A 12,449-nucleotide genomic window follows, 5' to 3' on the forward strand; every position below is an offset into this window, starting at 1 on the left:
TTCATATGTAAAATAGGTTGACGCGTCATGACGCGTGGGGTGCGCGTGGGTGACGCACACATTGCGCATGGTGAGGCGTGGAATCGTATGTGGTGGCGCGCGGTTTTGCGCGGTGTTCCAGGATTTCGTAGTGTAACGAAATCCTCACGCGACACCTCCCTGACGTATCGTGTATGCACACTGACGCATTGGCTACGCACGCTGAATCATTAGCGTCGCACACTGTATCGCGTGGTGACGCATGGTTACGTCACCATGCATCAATATCCGTAATCATGCGTCGCCACACGCCACAGGGTATTCTAATGATGTCACGCGCACCAGACGGCTGAGCTGACACGTGATTTGCGCTCAACGTCGACATATTTTACATATGATGCGTAAATGAGGCGCAAATGGCGGCCAAGTGGGACAGGCCCTTAACAAAGCATAATGATAAAAAGGTTATCATATAAACGGTGGAGCTGATTGAAGATCAGAGAAGAGGAAGAGGGAATTTTGTAATTGTCTTGTCTGTACAACAGGATGATGTAACATCATAGTAAATGGATAAAAGTGCTAATACTGAGCAGGTAAAAATAAATAAAAGCCAATAATGAACAAAAATAGTCTATGTAAGTCCACTTAAAAGGGATACACCTCACGTTAACAAAGGAAGAAAATGTGAAAATATTTGTACTTTTGGTCACAGGCTTCCAATCCTTCTTGGTAACACAGTTAATGACAAACGGCTATAGATCTGCAAATGTTACAATCTTGTTTGTGAAAGAACAGATAAAACCAGAAATCCTATGCCTGAAATTTTACAAGATAATGTGGAAAACTATGGGTCAATAAATGGTGAAAGTTGATTACGTTTGATTAACAATCAAATTTCTTGACAAAGTAATTAAGGGTTGATCAGGTTTTGTGTTTGATGGGAAAGTACATTTTCAAAAGTTTGAATGACCAAAATTAAAGCCCATCTGATCACAGGAGTTGCAGTACATTGTAGAGTGATTGCTTTAAAGATGAGGAAGATATGCAGTGTTATTCACCAAGTGACTACCTGTTCTTTTTAATTGATGTTAATAATCTGGATTTTTAAAAGATGACATTAGCCAAAGTGGAAGAGATTGAGTCATTTTCCTAGTAGCTAAGACTGATTGCATGTAAATATTTAAGAAAGAACTGCAGATGCTGGAAAAATCAAAGGTAGGCAAAAATGCTGGAGAAACTCAGCGGGTGAGGCAGCATCTATGGAGCGAAGGAATAGGCGACGTTCTTAAGTGAATATTTAATGAATATGTAAATATTCTTCATTTACTGGAATTTTCCTGGATCAATTATTCTGCCTTTACTGGGAGCAGGTGGTATGGTTTCTTGCTTTTCTTTACACCGACAGTTTTGGAGCAGATTGACTCTGTTTGCTGTACAATGGATTCTTTGTCATGCGTCATAAACCTCACTAATTCTTTGTCTGACACGGTGTTGGCAATAAGTACCCTGTAATTTCAGTGTTTGCAGCTGACATGGTACTGAACATGTACATACACATAAACATACAAATTAGGAGCAAGAGTTGCCATTTAGCCCTTTACTGTTCCATGTGATTGTGGCTGATCCGAATATTACCTCAAAGTTGCATTTCCACCGCTTCCTGGTGACCTTTCAGCTCTTACTAATTGAGAATCTATCTAACTATCTTAAAAATATTCTATCTCCGCTTCCAATCCCCTAAGTGGAAGAGCATTACAAAGCGAGACAATCCTCTCAGAGAAATAAAAATCCCTTACACCTTAAATCGATGACCCCCTATTTGTTCTAGATTTTTTACAAGCTGAAAGATCCTCTTCACACCGACCCTATCAGGACACCTTGGGATCTCATATATTTAAAACATGTTGCCTCCCATTTTTCGAAATTCCAGCGGATATATAACCCTTATCCAGTTTTTCCTTGTTTTTCCTTGCTAAACATTTTAATCCAGTGTACTTGTGAATTTATTCCAATTTATTAACATCCTTTCTCAAATAAGGAGACTAAAACAATACTGCAGAAATAGTTGCATAATTGAAGCATAACCTCCCCTCGTTTATATTCAATTCATACTTCTTGCGTATGGCGTGCACAGCCTAAAGTTGTAGGACAACTTGTTCTATTTGAGCTTATTTGATTGTGCACGCCAGGTTGATTGCATTTGTTGCAACAGGGTGGACAACGTGAAGGTTGCAATCTCCCACCCCAGCAATATACAATACCACTCAATTTGTTTTCCTAATCACTTGTTGTGCCTGCATCCTTGCCTATTGTGAATCATGCACTCAGACAAGCAAGCTCTTAAGTTGGATAACATTTCCTGTTAAAATGGACAAATTCATACCTTCCCACATTATACTCCATCAGACAGATGTTTTCCCATTCACCTAACCTATGTATATGCTCTTCTCTTATGTTCTCTTGGCAATTTACTTTTTTTTATCTATCCTTGTGTCATCAGCAAATGTAACAACTTAGCGCCTTTACCCAAGTCATTTATTTCAATTAAAAAATGTTGAGCCCTAGGATTGATCCCTGCAGCACACTGCTCATTATATATGAACAACTAGAAAAAACATATTTGTTTAATTTTTGCCAGTCAGTGCACACTTCATACCAGTATATTTCTTCCTGTACCACGTGTTTTTATTTTCTAATATAAATTTCTGAAAATGTAAGTGGTATATCTAGTAGTTCCCCTTCATTTGCAACACATGTTAATTCATCAAAGAACTCCAGTAAGTTACCCGAACATGATTTCCCTTTCACAAAACCATGCTGATTGCCTGATTACTTTGAAATAGTTTCTAACACTTCCCCACCAATGTTAAGATAACTGGTGTATAGTTTCCTGTTTTTTCTCTCCCTCCCTTTGTTGAATAAAGAAGTTATATTTACTATTTTCCAACCTAATGGAACTTTTCTTGAATTTAGAGAAGTTTGGGAAAATTAAAATCAATGTATCAACAATTTCACCCGCAATTTATTTTATGACTTTAGGATGATCTTCATAAAGCACAGGGACTTGCTAGACAAGAGCGGCACCAATGTATTCAGTATCACTTTCCTGGTGATTGTACTTTTCCTCAGTCGTTTCCCCTCCTTTCCAGTTCCTGAATTACAGCTATTTCTGAGATGTTAAATGTATATGAAGATTGATGCAAAAAACTGTTTAATTCATCTCCATTATTAATTTCCCAGACTCCTCTCTATAGGACGAACACTCACTTTGTTAACTCTTTTTAAAACATTTAATGAAACTCTCTTTTAACATTTCTGGCCAGTTTTATCACGTACTCTGAATGTTGTGAACTGTGAAGAGGATACTAATAGATGTTAAATTAGAGGATAGAGGGCAAAAAAATACGGAAGTTACATTTAATGCAAAATAGAATGAAGTGTAACTTTTTGGTCAGAAGATGAAGTGATGTATAAAGGTATAAGGACTTGGGTGCATGTTGAAAAAAATTAAAAATGGCAGACCAAGTGATAAAAATTCAGATACAAATTCATATTGAATCCTCAGCTTTGTTAAGAGGAGAAAAAGTCTTAAAGCAAGGACACTGCACTAAACCTTTATAAAAAAAATGATAGAGGCATCAGTTGGAGTATTGTGTTAATTTCTATGCAATATATTGCAGACAGGATGTCAAGGTCTTTGGGAGGGTGGAGACTAGAATAGTAGCATGCATGAAGCATTCCAGTTTCATGGAGAGATGAATGAAGCAGGTGTTTGCGTAGAAAAGGTTAAAAGGAGATATTATTGTTTTCAAAATACTTTTCCAACGAAGAGGAAATTATTTCCAATAATTGAGAGGCCAATAACTAGAGTATTTAGGAGCTTGGCAAAAAGCTGGAGATGACAAGAGGAAGCAGTTTATTGCACCACATGGTGTGAGGTTCAGTGGAAGGTGATGAAAGCAGATTTAATTGAGTTTCAAAATGGAGTTGGATAAATATGTGAGCAAAAAATACATTTTGGAATACTAGAGAAGGAAAATTGAAATGGAGCTTATTGAAGAACTCTAACAAAGAACTGTCATGTGCATGTTGAACTGGATTACACTTTATTACCTTTTGGGTGACATGGTCAAAATACTGGATTAAATGATTCCTCCAATGTCCAAAAACATCCTGTGATAAATCATGTAGTCACCGTGATTAACATTGAACTTTGATTTAATTCTAAAAATATATATACTGTAACTGGTAGCATGCCAGGCTATTGTATATGGTGAATTATTAAATTACACTACTGTAAGAGGCAGTGGAATGACACACACACACACAGAAAGGATTTGTTAGAGGTGATCCAGAGGTGCATTTTGATGCTTCAAGGAAAGTGAATCAATAAATATAGCCCTGGAAATTCTCTAACTTCAGCAGGAGACTGACGGTGGTCTGAACATTAACAGTGTAAAATGTTCACTTTCTGTTCTCAGTGCTGTTTCTCCAGGTTGTTCTGCTCACTTCCTGCTGCAAGGTTAACAAGCGATCGGGTAATGCCCCGCCTAATTTCAGAATCTGTATTCTTAACCATTGCACCTATTAATGTGAAAAAGTTAAATAAATTAATGTATTAAATAAATACATTTATTCACTGTTATGTTTACTGTCATTTGCCTTTTGTGCAAAATGAAATAGAAAAAGAAAAAACCCCAAAAGGAATGTCTTCCAACCATGCTCACATGCCATGTATATTTGCTGCAGTACCCAGTGTACTGGAAACATTCTGCTTTATTCAGAAGCTCTGTTCAAATTTGAGAAATCACTGCTGGTTTCTGTGTACAGAATGAGATAAAAATGAATTACATCTGGTGCAGGTACTCATCATTACAAAACACAAAGGCTTATACAATTCTTTGTGTCCAAGATCACCTCCCCAGATAGTTTATGATTTGTTTCTTGGTGTGCCTGGCAGCAGTGAGACATTGGTTGGTGTATGGCTGACTAACCTTCAGTTCCTAAACCAACAGGTCTTCCAATTTCAAATGTCTTAAGAAAAGAGGGATGACTTTACTGAACTCTTGCGTTGTATGTTTAGGGGGGAGGGGGGGGAAGAGGAGAGAGATGGTGGGCACCTATGAAACTGCCAAAAGGAAGTCTACTGTACACCATATTTGTCGAGGGCATGTTGCAACGCCCCCTTGTTCTCATCAAACTGCTGGTAAAAATCCTTCCACGACATCTTCACCCCACATTTGTGTTAAGTGTTCCTACTTTTTTTCTGGCTGCTGCAATAATTCTTCGCAATTGTATATTTTTCATTTATGTCAAAGTTTAAGCAGTCAGTAGGGAGTGGTCTTGTTAATGCTTTTTATGATGATATAAAGGGTAGTACATTCTCCCAGAAGTATGCGGACCATTAGGACTCCTTCTGGTCATTGTGCTTGGTTGTTAGAGTGAAGCACAGGACAAGCTGACAGCAGTGGAAGCCTTTCTGCCTGCCTTCCAGTAAATTAATACTAGAGTTATCCATCAAACTCACAGGGTCAGTATCTGAGTTGGATGTTACTAGTGCTTTTCTTGTAGACAAAAAGGTGCCAGTACATGTATAATTAAAAATTCAACTTAATTTATCACCATTTTTTAATCAATAGAACACCTTCTGTTTTGATTTGTGATACATCAACTTCTAATTTAATAAACTAATAACTAAAAAGTATAAAACCAACAGATACTTAGAAAAATAATCATAATTAAGACACACTAAAAGTTTTTTAATTTTTAGAGGTACCGTCATAGAAGAAGCACCGGATGTTGCTATAATTTAGTCTGAATATTCATCCTCACCTCAGCTCTGCCTCCACTGTCTGTGCAGGTGTGGTTCTTGAGTATCTGAAAAGGGGTGATGTTGGATTACGCTGAGTAAGGTGGAGAAAGCGCATTTTTGGACGATTGGCCCTTTGTACATTAGAATTCCATAAGGGGGGATAGGAATCGGGATGAGAGATGAAAGATTATGTGATCAGATATGCTCAAACTCAATTGCATCTGCTTGCTAGAAGCTGCACACTAAGAGCTGGCCAATGTTGGCTCCTTCACAAGGATTAATACAAATGATATGATTCTCCTTTGTTGTGTGCCACCATGTTCTGCAGGCAAGATAGCAGCAAGCCAAGAAAGATTTCTCATATGATAGAATATCTATATTACTAAATCTCTGTTCTTGACCGCTTTTGGCGATCTGCTGCAATTTCCGAGAGAACGCCACCACCTACAGCCGTCATTTTTCGCCGCCTCGCTCAGAGCCCCCCTCTGCCGCATGTGTGCCGAGGATTTTTCCCGTCGATGAAAAATGACAGAGATATTAATGGTTTTACAAAATTCCCCACACCAGGAAGTGGTGTGCCTCAATTAGTCTGCAAGCTGGAGGAAGGCTGAGGGTCACGTTTCTCTGAGCTGTGAATAATACTGAACACATGTCCACACAACTGTGAGTAAGTACCCTTAATGTGGTTTGAAAATGAAAATATGGTTAAAGTAAATAAATACTGCCTGCAAATGGTTGTTTGGGTTGAAGTAAAAAGGCACGCTCTCTCTCTCTCTCCCCCCCCCCCCCCCCCCCCCCCCCCCCCCCCCCCCCTCCTCCCCCCCCCCCCTCTCCTCCCCCCCCCTCCACCCCCCCCCTCTCCCTCTCCTCGCCTCCCCCCTCCTCCCCCCCTCTCCTCCCCCCTCTCTCCCCCCCTCCCTCTCCCCCCCCCTCCCCTCCCCCCCCTCCTCCCCTCCCCTCCCCCCCCCCTTCTCCCCTCCCCTCCCTCCTCCCCCCCCTCCCCTCTCCCCCCCTCCCCCCCCTCTCCCCCCCCCCTCCCTCCCCCCCTCCTCCCCCCTCCTCTCCTCCTCCCTCCCTCTCCTCCTCCTCTCCCCCCCTCTCTCCTCTCCCCCTCTTTTCTCCCCCCCCCCTCTCCTCCCCCCCTCCCTCCCTCCTCCCTCCTCTCTTCTCTCTCCCCCTCTTTTTCTCCCCATCCCCTCCCCCACCGTCCCTCCCCTAAACCCTCCCTCCCCTCCCTCACCGCTCTACCCCCCCACTGCTCCTCTCCCTCTCCCCTCCCCTCCCCTCTCCCCCCCTCTCACCTCTCCCCCCCTCTCTCCCCCTCACTCTCATCCTCTCTCTCCTCCCCTCCTCCCACACCTTTCCTCCCTCACCCACCCTCCCTGTTCTCCTCCTCTCCACCCCCCTATCCCTCTTGCCCCTCTCTCTGTGTCTCTCTCTGTCTCTGCCCCTTCTCTCTCTGCCCTCACTCTCTACCCCCCCCCCCTCCCCCCTCCTCTAGATGTGACTGCAAGTTGGGGCTATGCGTCAGTAGATAGGGTGGTTATGGGGTAAAAGGAGCAAATTAATAATATTAATATAATATCAAGGGGGGTACTTAGCGTGAGTGCGGGGGGGGGGGGGGGGGGTAGTTAGTGTGTGTGACGCTGCATGCCGCCTCCCCCCCCCCCCACAACCGCACATTGGGGGAACAGACCCAACGGGTCTGCACTTGGTCTAGTATATGATAGAAATAGGCTATTCAGCCCATTAGGTTAATGTCAGCCCTCATGGCAGTTCCATTGTGTTAACAGGATGGTGGTTGCTGTCTGGTTGTTGTCAATTGTGGTTTTCTGGAAGCCATTTTGAGGGTGAGTTTCTTGTATTCGCCTTGTTTTGATGTATGTGCCATTTTTTATTAAATAAGATCAAAAATCAGACCAGTGCCTGGTTCATTCTTGCATCATCCTGGCAATTCTCATTGCAATCAGAGGAAATGTATCAGCTAGAGCTACCCCTTTATCTCAAACTTTCCCCCATCCTGCTGACCAAACACACTGCCTACAATCGATACATTATATATTACTGTCCTCCAAAGATTTAAATACAAAGCTAAGAAATAAAAGCAGAAACAGTAGTTTGTTGGCATTCCAGTTTAGGACACTGTTTGTAGTTCACAGTCTGGACTAGTTTATAACAGAACATCTCCACCTAGAGTCTGCAAGGGTGACTCTGACTTACTGTAACATGTGCATTTATTTCCTTGTTCATGTCCTGCCTGCACTCTGTCCTCAGCCTCTTACATTGTTCAAATGAAGTTCAATACCTCAGCCTGAAAACGTCCGGTCAGCATTTTACAGCTGGTCTTTATAGAGTAACCCATCACCTGGTATTGATCCTATAATCTTGAATAAGGAACTGCAGATGTTGGTTTACAAAAAACTCCACAAAGGGCTGGAATAACTCAAAGGGACAAGCACATCTCTGGAGAAATGACTCAGTCTGAAGAAGGGTCCCGACTCGAAACGTCACCTATCCATGTTCTCCGGAGATGCTGCCTGAACTGCTGAGTTACTCCAGCACTTTGGATCTATACAATAATGCTTGGCCCCACCTGTAGCCACTGCTTATGAGCCCCTCCTGATGTCTCAAATCGACCCTCAACCACCGCTATTAAAACACTACCTCCCCTCCAACCCAAAGCAATTCTGCGTTGAAGCCACTCACACACAATCCACTGACTCGCAGCCTCTGATCTGACACTGTCCTGAATTACTCTGCCACCTAGTGGAGTAAAAACTTTTGGGTGCACCAAAGGTGTAAGGCCTATTCTGAAGCACAAAGCGCCCTGGGTTTTGAGCAGGGACGCTTTGCAAAAACAAGCCACTCCCTCTACAACAATTTGATTTGCCCTTCTGTTAAGTATAGTTCAGTTTAGTTTACTTTTGAGATAGAGCACGGACAAAGGCCCTTTGGCCCAGCGATCCTCACTCACTAACACTATCCTGCATACGAGGGACAATTTACAATTTACAGAAGCCAGTTAACCTATAAACCTATATGTCTGGAGTAAGTGGGAGGAAACCGGAGCACCCGAAGAAAACCCACGTGGTCACAGATGGAATGTACAAACTCTGTTCTGAAATAATTTCTAAACCTTCATCTTTTGACCAGCCAGATTGCAGCAGTTAAGACTCAACGCTTGAGTTCAGATAGATAATGATTTAATTTTCTATTTTTTATTTCTTCTAGAACTCTTTTTTTCTTTACCAATGCTCTGCCTATCCACCTTTTGTTTTGCATTTTCTTCACTGTCAGTTGATCTACCCCATCTGGCAATTTTCTCTCTTCTCCAACTCTTAAAACTTGAGACGTTAACTTTGCTTTTCTCTCTGCACCTGCTGCCTGATCTGCTGAATAAGTCCAGCTTTTTCTGCTTTTATTTCTTAGCTTTGCATTTAAATCTTTGGAGGACAGTAATGTATCATGTATCGATTGATTTCCTAATTGTCTGCATGGTTAAGCAAGTGGAATAATCCATGCTACAGTAAAACAGACTTTGCTCCCTGAGGCCAACCCCTGAAGTCCTAGGTTCCAATTCCTCACTCTCCAAATGAAATTCTGGATGGCCCTCCCTCTCAAAGTATGAACTACATCCTTATCCACTGTCCAATGACCCACAGCCTGTGATCAGTCACCTGACTAGTGGTACCTAGAAGAGTAAATGGAAATGGAGCGGTGTGCCACAAGAAATCTAAGAGCTCCCATCCATTTAGTTACCTAGGCACAATAGCCTATTGAGCATTATCTTTTCACTCACTGATCCACATTAACTCCAAATCCAGCAACACGCCAAATTTTATATGCTCATCCTGGGGTTCCATGACCCTCCATAGCTCTCTACTTCTCCGCTGGCTGTGTAAGCTGATTTTCTCCACTTATGATCTCTCGATTCCCCTCATCTTTTTATTAACCGCTGCTCTTTCATCTGCCAGGACACACTGGAATATCCTCCTTAACTCTTTTTGCCTCCCTACTGTTTTCCTCCTTCAAAACTTTAAAACGTCTTTATTTGGCCTTAAAACTGAAAGTGCTGGAAACACCCGTCAGGCCAGGCAGCATCTGTGGAAAGAGAAATTGTTTATGTTTCAGGCCATGGACCCTTTCCTCCGGTTCTCATGAAAGGTTTTGGATCTGAAGCTCTCTCCAAACATGCTGCCTGGCCGTCTGAGTGTTTCCAGCATTTTTCTGTGTTCATTTCAGATTTCCAGCATTCGCAGTGTTTTTTATTTCCCATTTATTTATCCGACTGGCCTAACATCACTTTAGGGAGCTTGGTTTCCCAGTTTAGCTGAAAATGCTCACGTAAACTACCCTGGGATGTTTTACTGGTTGAAATGCATCAATAAATCCAAGATGTTGTTGCAGCTTTTGGCATGGACACAAATCACAAGTGGTAGTGATTTGATTTGATTGAATTTCCTTCCTTTTTCTTTTGTCCAGGTTGGTTCTTCTTTTGTAAATCTGGAGTAGGAGGTTTATCGACCTGCCTCTATTTACCTTCTACAGATGCACCATGGGGGGTGGGAGATTGCAACCTTCACGTGGTCCACCCTGTTTCGAGGAATGCAATCAACCTGGCGTGCACAATCAAATAAGATCAAATAGAACAAGTTGTCCTACAACTTTAGGCTGTGCACGCCATACGCAAGAAGAAGAAGAAGATACACCATGGAAAGCATGCTATCGTGTTGCATCGCAACTTGTTTTGAGAACAGCTTCCCCGAGATCGTAAGAAATTAAAGAGAGTTGTAGATGTAGCCCAGTCCATCACACAGACCAGACTTTCCACTACTAACTTCATCTACACTTCAAGCTGTCGGAAAAGCAGCCAACATGATGAAAGACTTGTCCCGTACCTCGCTGCTGCCATCTGGCAGAAGATACAGAAGCTTGAGAGAACACACCACAAGACTCAGGAACAGCTTCTTATCTTCTGCCATCAGGCTTCGTAACGGTCCTTCCAAAAGCTAGGGTATTGTCCGGTTTACCTCTACCCCATTGCAGATATTGAACTTTGTCCCTGGAACTGATGTGAAAACCATGCTGAGAACTATATTCTGCATTCTGTATCCTTTCCTTTGCTCTATCTGTTGTACATGGGTTTGACTTAATTGTATTTACGTACAATATTATCTGAACTGAATGGACAGCATGCAAAATAAGGCTTTTCACTGTACCTTGTCATACGTGACAATAATAAACTTAAATCTAAACCTAAGACCTGTCTCGCAAAACAAGTATGTTACGGAAACAGCAACTGAAGGAATCAACACACTATCGACAGATGCTAGGATGAATGTAAGAGAACCAGACAGCATCCCAAGAATAACCCTGCACTGGACCCCGGAAAGGAAAAGGAAAAGAGGGAGACCCAAAACCACCTGCCGTCGATCTGTAGAGGTGGAAATGAAAACAATGGACTTGACCTGTGGTAGTGTCCAGAAGCTAGCCCAGAACAGACACGAGTGGAGGACCTCCGTTGCTGCCCTACATGCCAGGAGGCATAATAGGTAGTAAGTAAGTAAACCTAAGACTGTAACTGATTGCAGTGGGGGGACTGAGGAGGTTTATATTCAATGCAGAAAGCCTTGAGATGTGGCCATTCTTGTTGCGAATAGTGTTCAGCAACATATAATGTGATTGTGGGTTCAATATAATGAAAGATCATGATGTATTGGGTGGGGCTTGCAGTTCTACTGTGGAGCAGCTTAGAATAGAACTACATTTGGAATGCACTGCTGTAGTAGTGGTGGAGGCAAGACGAGTCACAACATTTATAAAGTAATCTTATGAGCTCTCGAAGTCCCAAAGCACAGAAGGCTACGTTGGAAAATGGGATTAATATTGTTCTCTTTGGTCAAAATAGACATCTGAGCTGAGGTTACTCCAGCATTTTGTGTCCACCTACAGTATGAGCAGAAGAGCCTGTTTCTATGCTGTAAGACTTTACAATTCTCTGTGACATCAGAATTCAGCAGTATTTTAGTGAAAGGTTGAGTGATTAGGTTCTTGCAAAATAAATAAAGTTGTGATTGCAGTCACTGCCTGCAAATTAATTATAGGGACTTTGATGGATAATGGGTGAATTTATACATACTATTAGGCAATACCATATTTGTATTCCAATTTATGTTTTTTGGTTTTCTGCTGGTCTGGGTGGCTGGTGTTGGAGGAGTGTTCATGTTATTTTCCTGTTTTATATTGAGTGACACAGCTTGGAAACTGGTCGTTCTGGTCTGTGTTGAACCACAAACACACATTGACACGGATTTGGAGTTTCCCCACACATTCTACCACTCACATACACTGGGGGCAATCAGTAATGTCCAATTTGCCAACAAATCCGCACACCTTTGGGACGTGGAGGGAAATTTGAGCACCCAGGAGAAGCACGTGCAATCACACAGGGAACGTGCAAACTCCATAAAGACAGAACCAGAGCTCAAGATTGCACCCGGGGCTGATGGAACAGTCCAACTGCACTCCGTTCCCCAACAGCACATCAATGCCTTGCTATCCACTAATTGTATGCACCTCCAAAAATCCGTGTATCCACTGTAAACAGAATCAGTGGAGTGCATTCACCTGAATGGTAAGATGCTTTCCACCCTTGGGG

Source organism: Leucoraja erinacea, chromosome 18, assembly GCF_028641065.1.
Source record: "Leucoraja erinacea ecotype New England chromosome 18, Leri_hhj_1, whole genome shotgun sequence".
NCBI classification, from domain to species: Eukaryota; Metazoa; Chordata; class Chondrichthyes; order Rajiformes; family Rajidae; genus Leucoraja; species Leucoraja erinaceus.